We start from the raw sequence: 19,601 nt of genomic DNA on the forward strand, positions 1-19,601 counted from the left end.
TAAGAAACCATGGACACTCTTTGAAATCCTTCAGGTAATATGGAGCTCACCTAGTCTGCAAGAAAATGGCCTTCATAGGAAATCAGAGAGGAAAGAGTTGCTTCTGTGTGCACCTGTTTTTGTCCATTGCCAAGAACTCTGAAGATTAGGTGGCATTGTCAGAAGGATTTCATGGAGCACGTTCTGAGTGTGAGTACCCTGCCCCAGGCTCCACCCCTTCTGCATTGCATTTCATGATGAGGCTCTCTATTCTCGACCCTCTGGGACTGACTCTGAGGTGTTGGGGTGGGGCGAGAGAAGTGACATAAGACACACTTAATAAGTGTGTTGGTCTGCTCAGCTGCCACAGCAAAACACCACAAACCTGGGGACTCAGACCAGAGACAACTCCAGGTACTGAGGTTGGACATCCGTGGTCACAGCTGGCTCTCTGGCTGGCTTGTAGACAGCCACCGTCTGCTGCATTCTCGTGTGGCTGTTCCCCTGTGTGTCCTTAAGACACTGGGATGTCTGGCCTCTCTTACTCTTCTGACTCCAATCACTGGTGACCTTCATAACTTAATGATCTCTCTAAAAGCCTCCAGCTATAGTCACATGAAGGTTAAGGTTTCCACAAATAAATTGGGGGATGGGGTATAATTTGTCCATGGCACTCAATAAAATTTTTTACTCTATCTGAGACCCTGATGATATGAAAGGCATCAGACTGTGGATTTTTCATTATTTATTGTGTTATTCAGTGCTTGTAAAGTCTTCCTGGTCCTTGTAAATGGTAGATGTTTATGGCCTCATTTTTAAAGGTGAGAGAATGGATGTCAGAGAGGTTGAACTCACATGTGTTTCTCTATGGAGATGACCCCATGTCTTAGATTCAGTCTTAATCTCTCTCTCCCTCCATTTCATTTCTGCCTCTGTTACAGCAGCAACTGTTGCCTCCAACACAAAGTCCATCTCAGACTTTGTGATTCTGTCTTTGTGACTGTGCTTCTCAGGAGTTTTTGCTGAATGATCTAGTCATGTCTGTTTTGCTTCACCATCCTGCTGACCCATGTTCTACCCCTACTTTTTGAAATTTGTCTTGATAGGATCACAGGAGTTGGGACAAAGCTGGAATAGTAGTAAAAAGTTAAAAAAGTTTTAATGAAAGACAGTTCTCTCCATACACTTAAAAAGAAAGAAAACTAAATCTGCAAAAATTAAGGAATTCAGCTTCTTGTGCAGGCAGAGGAGCAAATGTCTGGATGATTTGGGGCATGTGGACAGGAAGGGAGGAGAGAGAAGAGAAGAGAGAGAGAGAGGCTTTGAAAATCAAACAAGAGGAGAAAACTGCTGAATAAGGTCATTCATTATCCTCTCTTTGCACTTCAAACACATGGTAATTGTTGATTAGCTAACAAGTTGTATCTTAATTACAGGCCATTAGGCACCATTAATAAAGGAAACCAATTCCACAGGAATCTGAAATTCATTTCTTACATTTCCTTCCCTAGAAAGATCTACTTAAAAAAGATGGAATCTCTACTTGAATCCTGTGACAACTCAAGCTTTGTAGTGCTTCCGTAGCTCAGCTCCACTGTCACCTTCTCCAGGAAGTCTCCCTGGATTTTCCCTCCCCCTGCTTTCTTGAGGAACTAAAGTAGTTCTTCCAGCCCTGAGTTTTCTAGAGGCAGATTCCTACCTTGCTTAAATCCAAATGTTCTGTCTGCTTGTCTATCTCTCAGGTAACCTCGATTTTCCTATGAAATAATAAGAATTACCATTCTCTGTTGAATCTCTGTAACTATACACCCTTCTGTTTACTTCAACCATCTAATTTGGTCTTCCCAACAATCCACCAGCGTTGACATCATTGTCTCTCTCTAAGGATAAGATCACTGATGCTCAGGATGGCTAATGTCCTTCCCAAGGTCATAAAGGTGGTAAGTGGCAGGGCCAGACTGACGAGTAGAACTCATGATCTTTCCAGAAGCAAAATTAAGTAGACAAGTACTGAAGATCCCATTTTCTCTTTCCAACACAAGCTCCCACTTCCCAGGAGTCCTGTGCAGGTGTCAGTTGTGTGTTTCTGGAGATGAGTGAAGGTGACGACTGCTCTGGGCCTCATTAGGACCACAGCAAGCACACTGGCTGTAAGGACAGAAGCAACTAGAGCCAAGTGTCCTGAGGATGGGGACGCAAAGTGACTGGGACTCCCTTACTGGGCTGATGAGCGTGTAAAATGCACAAGCATTGTGGGAGAGCATTTGGCAGTCTTTACAAAGTCAAACACACTGATCAGATGACCCAGAGACTCTACTTTGAGTTTAACTGGGGAGAAACCGAAGCACCCATTCAAATGTTCATTCATTGAAAACAAACACTGTGAACGAAAATAATCCATTCAACAAAGAGTTTTAGCTGAGTCAGAGCAGCATTATTCACAACACCCAAAGCCTGGAAGCAGCCCAGGTCCATTCACAGGTGAAGGGATGAGGAAAAGACAACGTTGGTGCATTCGGATTGTAACAGGGTGGTCCCCAGGAAAGGGGGAGGTTCCCTGCCCCACCCAAGGGAGGGTGGAGCTGAGCAGGGAGAGGAGAAGCTGCAGAAGAGACTGAGGAAGGAAGCAGGATGGAGCCAGGAGACCTGGAGGAGGTGCGTGGAGCCTAGAGACACGTGAAGAAACTGCGCTTGTCTTTTGGTCGTGGACTGGGTGACCCAGATGTGGGTGAGACCCGTGGGGAGGTGACCATGGCAGCTTTTATCTTGATGTTGATTTTGCTCTTTTCCTACCGGGCTTGTCTGGTTGTTTCTGGCCCTTTTCTGTGGGTCCCCACTGGAAGATGCTTTAGACTTGTGGCAGGCTTTGGGGCCTTGTTCTGGGCCAATCCCATTTGGATGGACTTTTACCCACGAGGAGACGGGTAACTTTGGGTACTTCATTTAGAAACTAGACTCTTTGCCTTACCTGTATTGTTTCCTAGTTTTATTAAAGTTCCTTCCCATTAAAGTCTCCTATGTTTTGTGTTGATGCGGCGGATGGCAGAACCCATGTAGAATAGGCAGGTTTGCGGGGTTTGGGCTGCCCCTCTCCCTGTCCTATAACAGGATGATGGGCTTTTTTAAATGTTACCAAGTATTGAGCATAAAGGAGTGACTTGGACAGGCCCTGTTTATTTTTAAACACTAGTTCCCCAGTGGCAATGTATTGCTGCTTCCCAAAGCAGTACAATCCCAAATTGCATCCAAAGAAAGTCCCCAATATCTAGACTTAATCATGAGGGACAGTGATTATTCTAATGCACGTTACAGCAGCCATGACACAGTAAGATCCTGCCCTTTGGGCCCCCAGATCTGGGGCTGGGACCGACGTGTCCTTTCACTCACTTCCCTTGGATGGAGGCCCCATTCTAAGGAGCAAGATTTATTTATTTCCCATTAGCAAGAGCTCCATTCGCAGACCGGGAAGACTATGCTACTTTCCCGAGCAAGAAGCCGAGGAGGACTGTAGAGGGAGTCAGGAGAGGGCCAGGAGCCTGTGCTCCCACTGGAACCGGGTCCGTGTCCATGTGTGGGGTAGCAAAGAGGTCAGGCTTTTGCACCCCCTGCCTCTGTGGCCATCACCTGCAGCCTTGAATGCAGGAGGCGCGGGCGTGTGGGCCAGGGGGCGCTGCCTGGTAGTAACACCTGGAGTGTGGTGGGGGCCTGCATGAGTGGGCGCACCTGGGCCTGGGGCTGCGCAAGTAAGGGTAGCATCACAGAGGACGACCGGGTGCGGCAGAGGACCGTGCAGCCCAGTGCAGTGGAGACCAGTGGAGACCATGAGAGAACGCCAGGGAGCCCAGAGAGAGTAAAGGTTTGTGGGGGGCTGAGAGGCCTGCCAGCCTCCTGCTCCCCCACCCCAGTCCCCTGCCTGCCGCAGTACACATGGTATAGAGAGATCATTAAAAGCCTGAAAAAGCCACTGAGGGCTCCGGGACTCACCTTTACCCGTCTGTCTGGATCATAGAGAACCTGTCCCGGGCCTGCTGGCAAAACACCAGGGTCCCAGAATCCGCCTTGCGTCCGCTGGGCCTCCATCACCCACATCGTCTAGTGTTCAGAGCAGGATTATGAGCACCTCTGTGGGAGGACTAGGAGGAGAGAGGCCTCATGTGCACAGCAGTCAGGTCCTTGCTTACAAGGCGGAGAGCACATGGGGAGGGATGGGCCTTCCCGTCGCGTGGCGCACACTCGGGGCCTTGGGATCTGGAGGGTGGAGGAAGGAAGCTTGGACTCGGGCAAGCTGGCCAGAGGATTTGGGGCTGCCAGAGGAAGGATTGGAGCTGGATGCGCACATGTGAAATGAATGAGTGTTGATGGGGCGACGCTCCCCTCCCACCCAGTGTCGCCATCTAGAGGATGAGGCCGAGTCGAAAGGCCACAGGCTTGGAAATCTGACAGCTGGACACAGCGGCTCTGCCAGTAGGTGTGTGAGGCCTTGGCAGGGGGCTCAGCCTCTCGGAGCCTCCATTTATCATCTGCAAGTAGGGAAATAGGAATAACTGTGTGATAGGATGTTGTGAAAATTAAGAGAATACTGGATGAAGGCTGTTACAGCCCCTGATACAAGGTTCCATGCCCCTACTTTGCCGAACGTAAGATCTTTTGTCTTGGATTTTGCCATCATCTTTTCCCTCTGTTTCCAGACTCCCGACGCTCGCCCAGTCTCTCCCACCACCTCCTGATCTAGGGAAGTAAAGGAGCTGAGGCCAGTCGCTGCTCCAAAGCCAGGGTCTTGTGCCAGGATCCTTGACGCTGGGTGTCTGACTCCTTTGAGGAATGAAGGGTCTTGCTCTCAGTAGAAGGCCAGCTGGACATCTGTTCTAGAGTATTGCGTCCGCACTGATGAGGAGTTACCAACTGTACCCCTAAGTTTGTCCACCTTAAGTGACAATCTCCAGGCTGCACTGGTTATTCTTAGGTCCAATCGATTGTCCAGTTCCTGATGGTAACCGTTGAGAAGCACTGAACAGCCGTCAGCAGCAGAGCAAAGTCAAGGGCACCACCAGCCCCTCACGCTGCAGTCACTGTCGCCCCGTCACACAGCCAGAGGCAGTGCTTGTCCTTCTTCAGCCTCCATCTGGGCTGCTTTGCACCAGGGAGCAGCCAGGCGTGACATACGTGGTCACTCTCATCCCCCACCCACCTCTGCACACTCCATTCTGGACCTCAGATTCCACCACCAGGCAGAGGACGGCACTTGAGCCAGGCAGTTCCCCGAGCTTCTGGCTAGAGACACAGCCTTCCCCTAAATGGGACTCTGCTGCTGCACTGGATTTTCTGTGGAGATGTTGGTTTTGCAATGATGTTTCCACACTGTTGCCAGGTGTAAAACAAGCACAGCAAGAAAACAAAACAGAACATCAAAGAAACCTCCAATGCTACACTTTCACATGGTGATTTTAAGCTTGTCTTAACCCCCAAAGACCTGATCTTTCGGGTTCACAAACAAGCCGGCTTTGAAGGTTAGCCTGAGAAACAGCCAGACTTACCCACTCACGTGGGGGTGACGCCTCGGAGGTGAATGCGGAGGGGTCTATGCAAAGAAATCGTAACAGGTTACGTGGTTCTTGACCTTCATTACAGTGGGCGAAAGTCTTTGCTGGTTTTGTAGAAAACCCAACCGTCTAGTATGTCCATAAAATTACCAAGTTAGTGAATGAAAGTGTATTATTAGTCGCCTGGACTAAGCAGCCTTTGTACTTTTTTTTTCCACATCAGGAGATAGAACATAGTAATTTGACTTAAAGGAATATTCAAATGCAACACGTGACCTCTTCATGCACACAAATAAACTACTTTTCCATGACCTGAATTAAATGGAAATGGCACGGGTTTGCAATTACACAAACATGAGTTCACATTCCTAATATGGCACGAGCTGTATAGCTTCTTGCAAAAATTTGACTCATACATTCCTTTCTTCTCAAATGAAGAGAAAACACTTCTACCATGTGATTGCTTTGCTTCCATAGAAATATTGCCCCAGAATGGTAGTAGAAATATAGTTGGAGGCATTGCATCCTGAAATCCTGAGTTCTTTTTTTTAATCAAATATTTAATTTTATATAATTCTTACATCTTTTTTCATCTTTGCACAATGTATGCATTTTCATTTTGGTTATATTCCCCATACAATTGCACCTCCCCCCTTATTTTGACTCTAGTCTCCCTCCCCCGCCCCTTCGTAGTGTGTCTCTGGTTTGTACTTGCTTGTTGATTTTGATTTTTATTTTGTACTTTGAATCACATAATAATGATAACAGCAACAATCACAAGGTCACCTTAATATTTTAGAAATCACAATGCTGTGAGCTCAGCAATCATTCTCACCATGGCCCGAAGACATGGAAGCTGTGCTCCCAACACTCTTTATTTAGTGCTCCCACTGCCTCTGGGGTCTCCACTGACAGATGAGGAGGCTGAAGGCTACAGAGGGTAAGGGAATGCCCCTCTCACATCACGAATTGCAGTTAGCTGCCTTGGCAGGCTGTTTTATTACAGAAACCACGCTCTTGAGTACACTGAGTAAGGAAGCTGGGCCTCACGGTAGTTAAGTGACTTGCCTGAAGTCAGGAGATCCAGGATAGGACTCAGTGATGGCTCTTGGGCTCCCTGTCCCAGATACCTCCAGTTCATCACAGCAATGCTTACCGTGGAGCCTGTACGTGTCCAGGTAACATGCTTTCATATACTCGAGCCTTCAAGGGCAGCAGCTCTGGCCTTGTAGCTTACAGTTAAGTGTGATTCAAGCAGGCAGAGGAAAGATCCAAGTTGTCTTACTAATAAGAGATTCGGGCTGGATGTCTGAGGCCATCGTGGCGCCTCTGATGCAGTGGAATGGGCTCTGGGCTCTGGGTCAGTTTCTCTGATAGGACACGCATCCTTGAAGCTCCTCTGTGCTGGATTTAATGAGCCTGACTGTCATCTTCCAGAAGAGCTGCAGGTGAGGCCTCTGCCATCGGGTGGATGGAATCACTCATCGATCGTGTTGTCACACTCGTCAGCCGCCAGGAGAACCAGGGCAGGATGTGAAATCAATCCGACCATCTATTTATAGATGAGCCAGCGCCTTTGTCATGGTGATCAGACCGGTACGCGGAAGACACCATCTGCAGCAAAGGGCCCCACACTTGTCCTCCTGGCCTTCGCACAAGGGAAATTCACTTTCATTCAAAATGATTGTACAAATGGGACTTCCTTCTGCCTACCTTCCTCATCTTCTTCACCCTCCTTCCATTTTATTCTCTGCTTTCTCTTCCCTATGCCTCTTTCTCATCCACCTTCCATCTTTATCACCGCACCAGGAATTATTTAAGGGCCTCCCTGGTGGCACAAGGGGTTAAGATGCAACCTATCGGCAGCCACTGCAACACAAGTTCAATTCCTGCCAGGGAGTTACCCACATGGCGCAGCAGACCTCTCCTGTCTCCCCGCCACTCCCCTCAGCAGTGGATTTCACTCGATCTGCCTGTTCTGCTCCCCACTCTGTCTCTGGTGAATCCTCTCACCCCCTGCATCTCTGGTCTGCACCCCAGCTCTTATATGCTTAAATAAATATTTTTAAAAAATTAAAAAAAATCTAGCATGCATTGGCATTGTGAGACTGCTGTGAAGACTTAAGAGAAGATGCCCCTGTGCCTGCTGCCTACCACTTGCAGCATCTTCCTGGCATGGAAACCACTCCTAACTCTGAATCAATAGACCTATTTCCAACTGTTTCCACCATTTATGCATTTTCTCTCTGACACTGTAGCAGTCACTTGTTAGTTCTAGACGGTAGCCTCCTCACCTATAAAATAAAGCAATAATGGCTACATGACAGGTATTTGGGGGTGGCTTATCTAAAAAAGGAATGAGCTTAATGATGAGGACACAGAGCTTAGTTGGATAATCTTGAGCAAATTAAATTTTCTAAGTCTGCAGATTTGTAAAGTGAGTAGAATAGCGGTATGCATGTCAGATATTGACATGAAGATTAAATGAGATTACATGTATGAAATGTTCAATACAGGCAGAACCTGGCTTCTCAGTACCTAGTTCACAAAGAACTCTTGCAGCATAAGACATGCGGATGTATTTTATTCATGATAAAGCGCTAAGAAAAGGCGTCCTGCCTCGCTCCCTCCTTCCCGCCCTCCCTTCCGCATTCCATCTCTCTCTCTCTCTCTCTCTTTTCCTCATTTCAGAGACTTGTCTTACAGTTGATCTCTGAAAGGGTGGGATTCTGCTTCCACGTAGGATGGAGAAAGCGGCAAAGAATATCTGGTCTGATCACATGGGGTCACCACCCTTCTGAGCCAGTCAGAGGGAAAGTATGTAGCCCCAAGTCCCAAGGGGAACTGCAGTTCCTCCCGGGACTAGAACCCAGGAGAGGTCTGTTTTCCTAAGTGGTTCTCATAGACATGAGTAAGAAGAAAATTTGTTCTCTCTCTCTTTCTCTCTCACACGCGCACACACACACACACACACACACACATGCACATGCACGCACATGCACGCACCTTTATCTTGAACTTCTAGTCTCCAGAAATAATTTTTGTGGAAGCTGAAGAAGACTAAGACAAAAGTAACCTGCAATGCACCTCCATCAGGGCTGCGCCAAGGACAGTGAGATCATACCGTGTCTTCCCTCCACATTTTCCTTGATCATTTCAGTTTAAATATGTGCGTTATAGATACATACATGTCACCCCAGAGACTGTCGCTAAATTTGTTCTAAATTATACACCCAACGGATACTGTATGAGAACATTTTCTTGTCAGACAGGATATTTCCTCTTCTTCCTTCTCTCTTTACACCTCTTTTTCCAACATTGATGAAAAGACTCTTATCACGGAACCCCTATCGTTTACCCCCCATATTAGTAAGGCATTCCCTTATGTAGGGTCAGGACTGGACACGGTGCAGGTTTTCTGATCCCATGCAGACTGGGTGAAGGAGGAGTCAGAGTCCTCAGTGGTTTTTGGCAGGTCTTTTATTGGGGTTCACTAGGCATATGGCAGGCAGGGGTGCTGGCTGGGGGGGCTGGGAGGCAAGTCTTCACTCTATCTGGGCTCTCTGGCGTTCGTTCTGCTGCTTCTCGGCTTCTCTTTTGGCTTCTGCTTTGGCTTCTCCTGGCATCCCCGTGACGCCGCCCTTAAAAGCACAGTCTCAGCCCAGGTGCTCACAGTCTCACCCACTCCAGGCGCCGCCGTCAGGCATGCATTCAGGATCACAGGGTTCCCTCATCTATCCTGATGGCGGGAGGGCAGAAAAGCCTGACATTTTTCCTTACCCTACACCTTAGTATACCCAGAGTGCCATGCAAAACACCCCGCAGACGGGGCGATGTAAATCATGTTTCCTTCTCACAGATCTGAGACAGAAATGCCCCAGGGCGGCGAGGGGGGAGCTGCCGGCCGACTGTTGCTGTGGACGCCCCTCCCAGGCCTTCCACCCTTGCCCTTCCTCACACGCAGGCCAGAGGGCAAACTCTGGTCTCTTCTTGTTTTTTTAAGATTTATTTTTATACAAGAGCTGGGGTACAGGCCAGAGGTGCGGGGGGCGAGAGGATTCACCAGAGACGGAGCAGGGAGCAGAACAGACAGAAGGACTGAAATACACTGCTGAGGGGAGCAGCGGGTGAGGCAGGACAGGTCTGCTGCACCATGTGGGTAGCTCCCTGGCCGGCTGGGATTCGAACCCACGCTGCAGAGGCTGCAGACAGCTTCACTGCGCTGTGCTTGACCCACTGCGCCACTGGGGAGGCCCAACTCTGGTCCCTTCTTCTGAGTGGACAATGATCCTGTTGTACCACCCCATCCTCATGACCTCATCTAGACCTACTTGCCTCCCAAGTAAATATTTGTAAGTCACTTGGAAGACAGCAAGGCCAGATGGAAAGTGTCAGGGACGCATCTGACGCCTGCGTATCGTGGATGCGTCTGAGGCTGATTATCCATCAGGAGGGAGCTTGGCAGGTAATCCCGTCGCTGTTCCTGTTTTAAGGCATGGATGCCCCCCAAGTTTTTGAATTGCAAAGAGAGTGTCAGCTCATCGACAATTTCCAAGTGCATTATATGGAGTGTCTGTGAATAAAAATAGCTCTATTCCTGGTGAGGAAATTGTTTTTCCTCTCACCTACTGAAGAGGACCATTCTTGCCTCTTGGGGGCTTCAGAGAATGCAAAGTGGGGAAGCAGGCCTCCAGGAGATGCCGGGTCTGTTAGGTTACGAGCAGCGAGCAATGCCAAGTGTAAAGGAGGCGTCTCTACTCTTCCTCGTGGGTGGCCTGGGCCGGGCAGCACTGCCCTCCTTCTATAAACATCTGACAGGTCCAAAGTCCACGGGATTATTTTTAATGTCACAAGTGATAAAAGCAAGGCTCTGAAGGATTCAGAGGAGAGAAGTTGCCCTGTGGAATGTCAGAGAAAAGAGCTCACAAGTGATAAAAATTGTGAATAATTTAAGACTTTCCAGGGTTGAGTGTGATCATAGCAGTTAATTTGTTTCCCTGGCCCTTGGCTTTGAAACCCACAGGCTCTCCAACAGCTAAGTCACTGCCGTAGCTGGCCGACCCCATCCACACAGCCGCTAGGGGTGGGGGTGTCAGGGGTGGGGGCGCCAGGGATGGGGGCCAGCTGAAACTTGTTTGTATTTCCTTTGTTTTCATTCATGGCCAAATGGTGATACAAGTTAAAAAGATTGTGCAAGTACTTAAAGAGCTGTTCACTGTCTAGATAGTCTCTCTTCTCCCTTCCCCTCCTGGCACCTGCTTATTTATTTATTTTTGAGACACATCACCTTGCATGCTATAATGCCTGGGTGACTGAGTAGGCCCATTTCTTGGCCCATCTGCTCTGAGGCTGTCCTGACACACGCAGACTCGCCACTCAGCCAGACGTAGCCTCAGCCGGGGCGCCCGGTCACCCCCCCCCAAAAGACTCCGGCAGAGGCCCTCAGCAAAATTACCCCCCTGAGTGTGAAAGATTCAGCTGCCACGTATGCACTGATGACTCTTGAATCTTGACCTCTTGCTGAAGATCCAGACCCACACCCCAAATTGCATAGTGTAGACATAGCCATTTTGGTTGTCCACAAGCTCCTCAAACTCAAAATTTCCAAAACTGGACTCCTCATACCACTTCCTTCCCCTGAGAAAACCTCCTTTGAGTTCTTGCATTATAATTTATGTAGTCATTCATCATCCACAGAACAAAGAGTGAGCCCCGCTCCCATATCATTCCTCATTCACTCACCAAAGCCCAGCACGTCAAGCTGCTTACACATCTTTCAGTTCTGCCCCTGCCTTGCCGTCTCAAGCACTTGTCCCTGCTCAGCACACCTCCTGAAAAGCCACATGGGTCTCACTGGCTCTGGTCTCTTCCCATTAAAAACCTCTTCTATTCTGTCTTTACTTTGGCAACAGTAGAAGGTAAATTTAGCAAGTGGCTCCACATTGCATTCCATAAGAAATTGTGTGAGTTCCAGCAATATGACTGTTAGCTCAGGTGGTTCTTCTGATGTGGTAGGACAAGCCAGGAGCAGATAAGCATACGTGGAAAGAACCCATAAAACAGCTTCTAGAAGGCTCTGATTTTGAAGGGAAATGGCAATTTTGAAGAAAGAAATATCAGAATTTTCCACACTATGGGAGGTGTTGCCAGAAAGGGTAGCCATGTTGCCACATGACGTGGGATGACTAAAGCTCTGGGGGAACCGCACTGACTCTGCTCTGAGCAGGGCCCCCTCAAGTCCAGGTGTAGGGTCAGGAATGGACACGGTGCAGGTTTTCTGACCCATGCAGACTGGGTGAAGGAGGAGTCACAGTCCTCAGTTGAAACCAGCTGAAACTTGTTTGTATTTGCTTTGTTTTCAGTGGTTTTGCAGGTTTTTATTGGGGTTTACCAGGTACATGGCAGGCAGGGGTGCTGGGGGGCCGGGAGGCTGGCAGGACTCCCAGCCCCCAGTAAGTCTTCACTCTATCTGGGCTCTCTGGCCTTCTCTCTGCTTCTCTGCTCTTCTGTTCTTTCTTGGCTTCTGCTGACATCCCCGTGACGCCACCCTTAAAAAGCCCAGTCTCAGCCAAGTGAATCCCATCTACCTTTGCCCACACCCTGCTCCAGGTGCCCGCCATCAGGCATGCATTCAGGACCACAAGGATCCATCGTCTATCCTGATGGCGGGAGGGCAGAAAAGCCTGACATTTTTCCTTACCCTACACCAGGGTACCCACAACACCAGAAGGTGAGGGGTGCATTCTAGGAAGGCGAGCACTGGAGAGGGCACTGGCAAGTGCTGTGTGCAAACGCTGCAAGATTCTGACTGAAAGATTCTGACTGGCCCCAGAGCACACTCAGGGCGAGCTTCTTGAAAGGTAAAAGGAGCGACTGATTTGAAGAGCTACTCACTGCAGGTGAGACAGGGTCTCCGCCTAAGTGTAGCCAAGTGAGTCGTCACCTAAGACAAAGGCATCATCTAAACTCACAGTCTCATCAGCGGAACACTCAGCCGGCTCAGGGTGCATCTGACATTGCCTGACCCGAGCAGAACCACGGAAATGATCTCATTCTCCAGGGGAGACACAGCCCACGGAAATGTGAGATTACACAAATGTTGAAATTAGCTGGCAACCGCTCCAAATTTGCTCGATGTGGTTAAAGAAAATAAGTTCCATAGCAGGAATTTAGAAAACCTAAATAAGGGACCAGGAAAAAGACTAATTATATTAAAGTAAAAATCAAAATCAACAAGCAACTATAAACCAGAGACACACGGTGGGGCGGAGAGGAAGAAGGATCAAAGCAAGGGGGGTGGGAACTGTATGGGGCTAGAGCCAAGGTGAAAATGCATGCGTTGTGCAAAAATGAAAAATGATGCAAAAAATATATAAAATTAAATAATAAAAAATTAAAAAACACTAAAAAAAAACCAAAATAAGTTCCTTTTGCATGAAAATATGTACTCCCTAAGCAGAGAAATAGTAGATAGGAAATGGAACTATTAGGAAATCTTAGCATTCAGAGATGCTGTATCTGAATTTCTTTTAAAGTGATGGATTTCATAAAATTATAATTTGTGATTAAAAGATAGTGTAGAGGCAGGACTGGACCACAGTGCAGGTTTCCTGATCCAGCAGACCAGGTAAAGGAGGAGTCAGAGTCCTTAGTGGGTTTTTGCAGGTCTTTTATTGGGATTCACCAGGCGTACGGCAGGCAGGGGTGCTGGGGGGCCGGGAGGCTGGCAGGCTTCCCAGCCCCCAGCAAATCCTCACTCTATCTGGGCTCTCTGGCGTTCTCTGCTTCTCTCTCGGCTTCTGCTGCTTCTCGGCTTCTTGGCTTCTGCTGGCGTCCCTGAGATGCCGCCCTTAAAAGCCCAGTCTCAGCCCAGGTGAGTCCCATCTACCTATGCCCACACCCTACTCCAGGTGCCCGCCATCAGGCATGCATTCAGGACTGCAAGGATCCATCATCTGTCCTGATGGCGGGAGGGCAGAAAAGCCTGACATTTTTCCTTACCCTACAGATAGCTAATAAACTCAAAGATAAAGCGGCAGAAATTACCCAGTCCTACAGAGAAAATAAAGATGAACACAATGGATGGAAGGAAGGAAGAAAGGCAGGCCTGAGGGAGGAAGAGCCAGCTGAGCCACGGTGTCAGCAGTGTAACCTGCACGTGACTGTAGTTACAGTTCTGGAAAGTGCAAAGAGACACATTGGGATAGATTTATATTGGAAAATGCAGTGAAAACTCCCCAAATTCAGGGAAAATGATAAATTGTCATATGCAAGAAGTGCATAGAGGCCAAATATGAAGAGAGTCAGAGCATCGTAACCCAACTAGCAGACTGAGGGGGAAGAGAATAAAGCCACATATTCACACATGTGAGCAATCTGTTGGGTGATCACGTTGAGTAGGTATTTCTCATTAAATATTATGAGGTCAAGGTTTGGAAAGACAGGAAAAAGAACATATGAAATACAGGAGAGAACAATGTAAAATCTAGGTACATTGTGCAAAGATAGGGATTTTGTAATTCAATCTATAAATAACAATCAAAAATAATGGAGTAAAATGTCAACAGATAAGTGAAATGGAATTTGTCAAACATCTGCCAATAAGAAAATAGAAGCCAGAAAAGCCAGAACGGAGAAACCACATACAATGGGGCAAACACAACATATTTATTAGGACGATAAACAAAACAGAAGGCACAAGTTCCACCCTGTCTATATTCCATGAAATGTTACTGGGATAAATATTCCGATTAAAAGTCGAGTTATTAGAATGGCAAGATCCAGGTGTCTACAGGCACGCAATTCAGGTATAAACACGTGGATGGTGGGGCCTCCCTGGTGGTGCAAGGGGTTAAGCTCTGCACTACGAAGCTATCCACAGCCACTGCAACATGAGTTCGATCCCTGGCCAGCCAGGGCGGGATGGGGGGCCAGCTGAAACTTGTTTGTATTTGCTTTGTTTATTTATTTTTGAGGCTTTTTAAGACTTTCCAGGGTTGAGTGTGATCATCATCACCACCACATGGCGCAGCAGACCTCTCCTGGCTCTTCCGCTGCTCCCCTCAGCAGTGTATTTCAGTCTGCCTGTTCTGTTCCCCGCTCTGTCTCTGGTGAATCCTCTCACCCTCCCCCACTCCCCCAGCATCTCTGGCCTGTGCCCCAGCTCTTGTATGCATAAAAAAATAAATCTTTAAAAAAAAACATACACGGACGGGAAGCAGATGGGTGAGAACCTGCAGGCAGGTGTATTAGTGTCAGAGGAGCTAAATGGCAAGAAAAGATGTATTTTTAAAATGAACATACCATAAAGATAAAAGGGAAAATTCATTACAAACACATCAAAAAATTGTTCAGCACCCTAAAATGAAGCAAAATGTTGATGGACTAAAGGGGGAAAGAGATGAGTCTGATAGTAAGCAGGTTCAACAGTTTTCTCTCCCAGCAATTGATAGAACGAGTAGGAAAACAAATAGTAAAAAAAAAAAGGAAGATCTGAATAATACCATTAACTATCTTGGTATTTATTGAGAGTTGCCAGCAACTGCGGTATTTGCTGTCTTTTCAAGAGCTCAAGTAATAGACATTCACCAAGATAGACAAGATGCCAGGCCATGAAACAAATCTCAGTAACTCGAAGCATTGAAACCATACAGAGGGTGTTCTCTGAGAACAATGGAATTAAATTAGAAATCAACAGAGCATCTGGGGAAAGATATAATTACAGAAACAAGTCACAGAAATGGGAGAAATGATTTGCAATCTATTCATCTCAGGAGGGATTTTTACTTGTATCTAGATATATACAGCTATCTTATAATTCCATTTTTAAAGCCACAAACAGCTAATGACAAGCAAATTAGTGGATATAAATGTTATAAAATGCAGAAGGCACACATGAGAAAGGACTCATATAAAGCACCTTAAGTGATGCTCAACTATTAGCCATCAAGGAAATGCAGTGAAAATCACAAGGCTCCATGCTCTGTGGGTGAGCAACAAATAAAAAGTCTGGCTGTACCCAGTGTTGGTGAGAACGGGGCCCTTGGGGAGTTCTCCTGTGCTGCTGCTGGAATATGCAGGATTTGTCCATATGAGCAAGCTGTTTGGCAGCTTCTTATGAAGTTGAGTAGACGCTGACCACAGGACTTGCTGCCCCCTCCTCAACACCTGCCCAAGAGCAAGAAGACACAAGGACATGTACATAAGTGTTCACATCCCCTTTATTCAAAATAGGTCCATCCACAGGTGATGAGATCAACACCTGTGACATTTCGAACAGGAGTGTCGTGCTTGGGAAGATATTCTAGAATGTTCCCAAGTTTCTGGATCTTGAAATTTTAGAACTCACTGGAGGAAAACTTCTCACAAACCCCTGATTTCCAGCTTTGCTCACCCTCAGGGATCATGAACCCAATTTAGGCATGGATTTGGGTGGAGAAGACTCGGAGACCAGAGGGAAAGGAAGTGGTCACGGGAGGCTAAGAAGAGCCTGGCCACCTGACCCCAGAGCCAAGGGTTTTCACCCTCCACCCTGCAGCCCACAGTAAGTCCAAATCCTCCCTGCCTCTGTTCAGCACCCAGGGCCCCCCACCTTTGGTGACTGTTCTCTTTAAATTCATTTCTCTCCATCAGGCTTTGTCACTTGAGCACCTCAGGATTTTCCTCCTGCTCTGCATGGCCCTCCCTTCAATGTTCATGTGTTCTCCTTCCCAAGTAACTGTTCTGCTCATAGGAAAAGCATCACCATCAAAGAATTCGTCGGTTCCGCACATCATTTTCTTCAATCGCATTTGACATTTCTGGAAGATGTCACAGCCCAGAGTTGAATTTCTGAGTTCTATCAGGAGATCATAGAGTTGGCTGAACTTCTTTTAATTCTTTTTTTTTTTTCAGTTAAATCTTTCTCGATCCTAGCTTTAATTTGTCAAATTCTAAGACCTTGAATACCTTTCTTCAAGGCAATTGCAATTAAGAGAAATCACTTACTAAACGTGGAAGGGTCTGTTCCTAGTTGAAGGCCATTATTCTCTTTCAAACCCCTTCTGGGAGTTTTAAATAGTTTTGTGAAGTAGTGTTTTGCCATTAACCTTGAAATCATGTGGATTATTTCATTCTTAATGAAACCATGCCATATGCATACCCTTTTGATCTTTAAAGGAATTAACAGGACCTATTATCATCTTTCTCCGATGATTCTGAAAAATCTGGCAGGGAGTCAGTATACATTATAGGTTCAGAAGAAATGAGAATTATCCATTTTTTCAAGTTTTTGACACTTACTCTCCAGCCCTCTATATTAGACTTATGAGTTTGTAGTGCATGTACCTCCTGTTAGCTCCGATGCAAGAAAAATAATCTCATTGTTGAGCCTTGGTAAACCAAGACGTCCTGTCCAAGGACACCAGGCATCTTTAAGATATAAATGCAATGTTTTAGTGAAATATCAGAGGACTTCAGGGAAAGCTGTGTGTACCCATATCTTGAACTTGCTGGCTGATGGACCATGGATTAATAAAAGATATTTTAAAGCAATTTCCATGTTAATGACATCAGATAACTGTGTGAGTGCACCCCACACGTTGCAGTTATAACCTGAATGTTCTGAGGACACACGGACATGTGCTGCATCTCACTTGGGGTCTATGGCAACCGCCTCAATTCAGAGCCGCCGCCTCTGGTCATCCCATCCAAGCTCACATTTGTCTCCAGTCTTTTTTCATCCCTCTTTATGATTTTTATCAAAAAGTACAATCTTTGAAAAGACATAGGGTACAGTGCCTCCCTGGTGGCACAAGGGGTTAAGCACAGCACGATGAAGCTGTCTGCAGCCTCTGCAGCAAGAGTTTGATCCCCGGCTAGCCACGGAGCAACCCACATGGCGCAGCAGACCTCTCCTGACTCGCCCGCTGCTCCCCTCAGCAGTGTATTTCAGTCAGTCTGCCTGTTCTGTTCCCCACTTTGTCTCTGGTGAATCCTCTCACCCCCCACACTTCTGGCCTGTACCCCAGTTCTTATACAATAAGCAAATAAATCTTAAAAAAATCTAGAAAAATAAGACATAGGATACAGATTAGGGACATAGGTTAATGCCAAATACTTTGAATTAAGTGGCCCAACTTGGCCATTTTTTTAAACTGTGTGTCCCTTGCAAATTACTTACTTAAAATTAGCCTTTGGCCTTTTCATCTTCAAAATGGACATGATAAGAATTTTAGTCTTTAAATTTCCTTTGTATACACTATATACAGATACCCGCATACACCTGTGTCACTTAGAATCATGACTGACATGTGGTAATTGCTCTTTGCAGGTACATTATTATTAGTATTCAATTAAGAATGCCTGAATTATAGTAAGAGCTTGGGACATGTTAATTATCACTATGATTCTCTTCCAACTGAAAAGTATAGGTGAAAGAGGTCAAAGAGAATTAAGAGCAAGTATGGAAGATGATGACAAGACGCACCTTCTACTTTTTAGAAACAAATGTCACTAGACTCAATAGCTTTATGCAGTTTTCAGAAAATCCAATTAAGAAGAAAAAAGAAAAAGAAATAAGAAAACTCTAATTGCATTTGAGTTTTTAGCACAGATATTTAATGATTAAAGTGAATGGTGAAGATGGCACTCTAAATATTCATTTCTTGTGTGCTGTTATTCAAGTACAAAAAGAATCACCAAGAAATTTAAATCTTTATTTAGTAGGTTTACTTCTAGTATTGATATTGGCATTAAAATCTGAATTTCCATTATAGACAAGTAAACAAGTAAGCATGTTGATATTAGAATCCAAGGTTATCACTACAAGAGAAATGAAATAAAAATAGAAGGTAAAATAAATTAAAGGTACCCCTGGATATAAAATTTGAATTGGAAAAATCTACATGAGACTGTACTTAAATATAAATGTTAAATGTTCTGTAGCTTTTCTACTGAAGGGGCCTCGAAGCAGTGATGCCACAGAAGCGATGAGTTTAAGTGGCAACAGATCTTAATTTCTGGGAGGGAGTCAGGGAGTCAGGGTTCCCTGAGAAATGCTGATTCCAGATCTGAAATGGGGAATGGTCACCCAACATCTGCACCATCATGTGCAAAAAAGTGCTCAAAGCTTAGGAGACGATGAACAAAGGACACTGGTGTGTGGGGGGTGTGTTTCAGACTCATAAAGGATGCCCGTCCTGTTTGCTGGCAATCACTGGCTCTGCCACCCCAAATAAAACTCAGCTACTCCAAGAAGGACATGCGTGCCTTGCTTAGGAAAGATACATACATAGTGACCATGTGAACTTTCCAGAATAATGTTATCCCTCTGAATGATTTCACCGAAATTATGTAACTCAGTGATGTAACTTTGAACTCATAAAATGTGAAGCATGTTGTAATTCCAGGTACTATGTTGGCAAGCAAGAGCTCAGCACCGCTGCACCCCATCCCCCCGACACAGGAGAACTTTGTGCTTCCTGAGACTCCCAGGACACAAGAGAACGCCAGCCGGAAAGGGCGGCCAGTGGTGTCCAAGGCAGAAAGATCAGGGACCCAGGTCGTAGGTCCCTTCCCTGCCTTTTCATTTTGCTTAGTCACTTTACCTTTTAAGTAAATGACAGTGGAATTGGTAAATACTTCTTTCTTAACATGGAAAGAATGAATTCGCAGGTCACCCTGGCGCAGGGACCATGCTAACCTTCTCTGTGCCGTTCCAATTTTAGTGTATGTGCTGCCAAAGTGAGCGCTTTGACTCGGTAAATATTTTTTAAAGTGGGTTGATGGTTTCTTGCTACTACTGTGTTCTACAGCTCAACACTCTAGATTTTGCTATGACTTGAGTGAACCTGAAATTGAAACTAAAATTGGAAACGCAAATAGGACACAGGAGCCACCTTTCAGAGTTTCTCTGAATGTATGATAATTTGGACATAAAAAGAATAATTTTGAAAATGAGTTAGAACACTGAATTTTTAAAAATTCATATTTCCATAATGTTACGGAGGAAAGACAGGGAGAGGAAGGGTGGAAATGGAAAGAAGATCAGCTCATAAACATACAAGAAAGAGTCGTTAGAAAAATCACTACTTTGCAACCACC

General features: G+C 46.1%; 1 non-coding gene across 1 annotated transcript; it reads right to left on the bottom strand.

Moving 5' to 3' along the window:
• Nucleotides 1–19,147: 19,147 nt before the first annotated feature.
• Nucleotides 19,148–19,249, bottom strand: LOC119260005 (U6 spliceosomal RNA). The gene has a single exon (XR_005128649.1). It is a non-coding gene; the product is annotated as a U6 spliceosomal RNA (small nuclear RNA).
• Nucleotides 19,250–19,601: the final 352 nt, after the last annotated feature.

This window comes from Talpa occidentalis, unplaced genomic scaffold (genome assembly GCF_014898055.3).
Source record: "Talpa occidentalis isolate TD23 unplaced genomic scaffold, MPIMG_talOcc4v2.1 talOcc4.5, whole genome shotgun sequence".
Taxonomy (NCBI): Eukaryota; Metazoa; Chordata; class Mammalia; order Eulipotyphla; family Talpidae; genus Talpa; species Talpa occidentalis.